The sequence below is a fragment of the Crotalus tigris genome, unplaced genomic scaffold, assembly GCF_016545835.1.
Source record: "Crotalus tigris isolate CLP2741 ecotype Arizona unplaced genomic scaffold, ASM1654583v1 scf7180000018636.906410, whole genome shotgun sequence".
In the NCBI taxonomy this organism is placed as follows: Eukaryota; Metazoa; Chordata; class Lepidosauria; order Squamata; family Viperidae; genus Crotalus; species Crotalus tigris.
The window spans coordinates 771,422-777,175 of record NW_024097116.1 but is presented as its reverse complement, the minus strand read 5'-3'; positions in this window follow the sequence as shown (position 1 = coordinate 777,175).

The following is a 5,754-nucleotide window of genomic DNA, read 5'->3' as shown; positions in this document are numbered from 1 at the left end:
AGAATTTGGGGAACTCTATGTTGCAATGATAATAGCAAACAAATCAAGGAAGTTCAGCTTTCTGGGAAGCGATTCAAAATCTTCAAAAGGAAAAATCACCAGGGTTGATAAATTTTAAACCATTCTAAGATCTTCAGTTGAAGCAGCTAGCTGCAAAATTATTAGATATGAGATTTATGAAAAATTCTTGTCAATGCAAACTGTTTCCTTATTCTTCCAGGGCTTAACACTGCATTTTTATTATAAATCACCCAGAGTGACTCAGGTGAAATGGGCAGAGTAGAAATTCAATAACTAATTAAATTACAATTAATATCTGACATATCCATTTTGCATTTATTACATCAATAGTTATAGGAATCACAACTTTGCAGATATTTAATACTTTCCTTTAATTACTCTAGATTTTTGCAGTCTTCATCCAAATGTAGCTAATCATTAGTCAATGATTATCAGGGAGACTATTTGTACAGTTTAGAGCTTTTTTTCCCTCCCCTGATTTTACAGATCTAGGATTAGGTTCCACTTATACAAATATCCAGAAAGTCAAAATAATATCAACTCCCAGAGGCTAGAAGAAGCGAGAAAATAAGACCTGGCTTTCTTATCGGAAGGATATAATACCTACCCTTCTCCTCTTACCCACCAGGAAAATATCCTTTTAGAAGGGAAAATGTGACTTTACATTTTTTTCCCCCTTTTTTGTCTTTTAGAAAAAATATGGTGTCACCATTTTATAATATATTTTTCTTAAATTCAAAAGTCTCATTTTTTACAGCTGTGTATGAGAAATATTCTTTGCTGCCAATACTTCTCTGAAGAAAACAATATGTATATTATCGGTCTTATACAATTTGAATTGAGTCAAAAATACCTCTCGTCTTGTGTTTATCTCCCCCAGGATCCCAGAGGGAATGGCCTTGGAGGACAAGAAAAAGAGCCATTATCAAGGCAGCAATCAAAAAAGAGGCACCTGAGACCAGACCCCAAAAGTAACTTGAAGGAATATCTCAGACAAGCCCATTGTAGATTTGCAAGTGTCAACGGTGCTAACATCACATGTTTTGCTTTGACAACAGTTGGAGATGCAACCATTTTCTTCTTATGTTTTGCTTTTAGAGTTAGCGTTAGATGATGCTGGGAGGAATGTGCATGAGAGTTTAGCTAGACATAACAATACTGGACCTGGTGTATGAACCAAAGTTATTGAAATAAGAGATGATAAGAATTGGCGGGTTGGAGAACAGGAGGGAAAGCCTGCATTTTGAACTAATTGGAGAATGTGATTTATGACTGTTAATTGGAGGAGGGAATTGTTCTTTGATATTATGTGCTCAGGGGAGGGGAATTCAATTTTTGGCTTCAACTGTGTTAGTGCCGATGCTATGCTTCTCAAATAAAGATTCTTTAAGGTAAACAATGTCTCAAAGTTCTTTGAAGAGTTTCATCTGTTGGAACCATGACAGCAAGATTCTACGACTGTAGCTGATACAATAAATGTAGTACTGACCAACATGGCATTGATTTCTTAGTTTGGTTTACTTTAATATCAACTTTTTTGATATTCCTTTTCCTCTAGCCCAGGGGTGTCAAACTGCCAGCCCACAGGCCGGATGTGTCATGCCAAAACCACGCCCACCCCATTGCCGGCAATGGAAAAAAAGTCGCAATACATCGCGACATGTCATGTGACTTTGCGAGTTTGACACCTCTGCTCTAGCCCCTCCATAAATCATCAGGCCATAAAAGTGACTAATAGAATACCAAAGGACATCTGGCATAAACCACAATTCTGTCACATATGTCAGGAGAATATTGTACAGATGAAATAATTTTTTTGCATAAAAGTTTTCATAATGACATGCACTTGATGTCACAGACTATTTCCCTCTCTGCTGAAACCTTTCTACATTCACAATCACAGCTGAAAGTTCTCTTCAGGTAACATCTTACTCTTTATTTCTTTCATGTCTAAAGAGACAAAATCTGGCCAGAGCCTCAGTTGGAATCCATTTAAGTGAAATGTAAGCCTGGAGAGCATAGTTAAAAGAACAACAAAAGAAATACTGAAGAAGCATAATGAGAAGGAAGGCTTGTAACATTTTTAAAAAATCACCTCTTTTCTCTAATGCTTTCTGGCTAACCAACAATATATCTTTATTACAGTTTTGGTAATGCGATGAATGAATGGCAAAAGAATGCATGTGTTTCTCTTTTGTCTGTGGCAGGACTCTAATATAATTTCTGAATATTAGACAGGTGAAGTTTAGAAAAGTGATTTATTACAGAGTGGATGAAGTAAGTCCTAATCCTATGACTTCCAGTATTCAGTGTGAGGAGGACTTTGAATCAGAACTTTGGTAAACATTGCAAAATTTATTGCCAGGAGCTACTGAAAAAGGCTATTTAAATTATACATACATACATACATATACATGCACACATACATACATACATAGTGTGTGGGTATGTATGTATGTGCATGTGCATACGCATACCCACACACAAATACATATACACATGCTCGTTGTGACTAAAAGTGGTGTAGTTCTGAAAGGGCTTTGTATATATAAGCCATGATAAAACCATTAAACTCAATCAACATCAGAACATCTATTCATCTTGGCTAATATCCATGAGAATTTATATATCTTTTGAAAATAAAAAATAGAAATTATTTTTTCACATGAATTTTATTCATTTAATGTGCTTAACACGTCTTTATGCTAAAAGTATCCATTTCAATGTTCCATTGCCATTGAATTAAGAAGGGCTGATGACTGGAAATTAGCTAAACATTTATATATAAAAGGTATACATTATTGACTTCTGGTACATTTTTAAAAAATACATATCACTTTACATTATAATACTATATGGCCTATATATTTGTTGAAAACTGCATTGTTTTATAAATAATAATAATTGCTCAAATGTAGCATTTATAAAGTAGTTTATTATCTTCAAAATCCAGTGTGAACAGCTGCAGACAATGCAGAGAAAATATGTTTTCGAGAACAAACTCAATCAAGTTTCATGTAGCATTATTAAAGAGAATGATCCATGAATACTGATATTAATATGCTGGTTAAAATATGCTGCCATCATTCATTTCTTTAGAAAAATGATATTGAATAATTTGTGCATCAAATAGGCTCTTTAATTCATTGCAAGGAAGATGCAATCTAATATACTGCATCAAATTTAGTGAGACTTGGTTTTGAGTTGAGATAGAGAGGAGCAAGTCTTTTCAAAAGGCTTTATTCTGAATAAGATGTGAAGAAACGGTGTATGCAACTGATACCTATGCAGGAAAGCTACTTACATTATAGTGATTAAAATAAACTAAGTAAAACAGAAGAAGAAAAAATTAGAAATGATAGCTTCATATGTAGACTTTTTTTCCCCCGAAGTTTTGTACTTGAAACTTTTCAAAATGAAATACTTTGCATACCCCTAATAGTGAAGAACTAGCTACTTTAGGGCAGACCTGACCATTTTATGGCCTCTGGGCCACATCCAGTGATTTGGCTGCTCCGCTCCAGACCACATGAGATCAATGGGAAATTAGAAATCAATTATAAATAAGGGGGGGTGGATCCTTGGTACTCTCTGAGCTTGGTGGTTTGCTGCAGACATTTCATTACACAAACTGATGATGTTACCTAGTTTGGATAATGAAATGTCTGCAAGAAAATCTCCAAGCTCAGAAAGCATCAAGGGCCTGTCACTTCAACTCTGAGCTACAAATAAGTCTTCTTTATTGGTTCAAATGTAAATACGTGTGTGTGGGCGGATGAATCAGGTTTGGCTCTGTGCAGTTGCTGTGTGCTTCTTCAGTTGGCTGACAGCCATGGGAAGGCAAGGAGATAAAGCACTATTCTGCACCTGCGCAGTGCTTGACCCTCACCTAGACAGCCTGAAGGGGCAGTGGTGATTATCATGTGAAGGAAGCCAAACTTGGCCACCCACCACCACCACAGATTGAAACAAGGCTTTGCAGGTGAGTTGTTGGAACACAGCTTGTGGTATCAGCCCTCCACAACAGTCCCATTTCCTCAAGTTCTCCAGTTCTTCTCAGGGACTAAAATTGTCAATTCTAAAAAAGAGGACCCAGGACCATTTCTAAGCAAGAAATTCCACCACAAATTGCTTCCCAGCATCCATATTTGCTTTCAAATTGGAATTTTTTGTTCACTCCCTGACAAGCATGCTTGTCACTAGCATCAGGAATTTGTTGATTTAAAAAAAAAAAAAAAAAAGGATCCAGGATCATTTCTAATCATGAAATTCCATCTCGATTCTCATCCCAATGTCTGTTTTTGCATTTGGGTTGATTTTTTTTTCACCTCCATGTCATGTGTGCTTGCCAGAGATATGAAGAACTTTCTTCCCGGAGCACAACAGTGATGAAATCCCAGGAAATTATGCATGAAGATTATGCCAAAACGGTGCAACAAGATCATTAACTGCTCTCTTCTGAACACCTGCTAAATTCAAATGTTAGTCACTTAACCAGCTCAGTGACTGGAAAGTAAGAACAATCATCCATAAACACAGGGAAAATCTGAACCCCAAGGGAAAAGACATAGAAATAAATCCTAACTTTCAAGTATAAAAAAGGAAAACCAAATGCCTTCTCTGAAATGTACTGTAGGAGACAAAATGTGATGTGGAACTGAAAATCTTTGTTCATGATCAGAAACTGGATATTCTCTGCATGTAACTGAATATGCCCAGAGGCAAAGTTGTTTTCAACCATTTAGCATCTAGTCTTGTGTTCCCTACAAAGAAGCTGGAAGAAGTTGGCCCCGAGTAAATATATCATCAACAAATTTCAGAAAAGAAAAAAAACCAGCTTTTCCCATAATGTTATCTGGCTAACATGTTGTGTTTATTACTGAATCATTCCTTCCAGCCTTTTTATTTTCAATATTGGTTGAGTGTAGCCTAAAAGCAAATCTAATAATGCCCATTTTCTCCTATTAAGATCTATACTAAAATTCTGATATCTCTGGAAACAATTCTGTCAGTTAGAAAGTTATGGAATATGTAATAAAAAGATTTAACTTAGTGAAGGTGGAAAGATACTGACTTTCAACCAATTGATAGATGATGATGAATTTTTACCATACTTTGTGCTAAGAGATATTTTTTTAAAAAATATTTATTTATTTATTTATTAAATTAATATTTCACCGCCATCTCACTGTCAAGGAACTCTAGATGGCTTACAACATCATAAAAACAGTAATATCAATATCAAAATGTTAAAACATTAAAAATAAGAGCATTAATAGTTAACAAAAACTGGGTAAAATAGGGAGCAATATATAAATGAGTCAGAAGCGAGATCTTCTCAGTCTATTAACTTAATATTATATCTGTCAGATATAACCAATGGCAAGATTTAGTTACAACATTTGTTAACAACATTGGTTGGACCAGCAGCATTTTCTGCTTCGGCAACACCTGAGATAGTAGAACAATAACAACAAGTATTATTAATTAAACACACTATCCACTGGCAAGCCAATATGTCTGCAGGCAGAGGAAGATTTCCACCATAAAACAATCGATTAGCTGTTTTACTGCTATAAGAAGATTTCATTATAGAAAGATTTAATTTATAAGATGCCTAAATCCTCAAATTGTAAATAAAGCTTGCTGTTGTTTTTAACATATTTATTTCAGAAAATATGTTTCTCACAAGACAAATTAGCAGTGTGTGTGTGTGTGTGTGTGTGTGTGTGT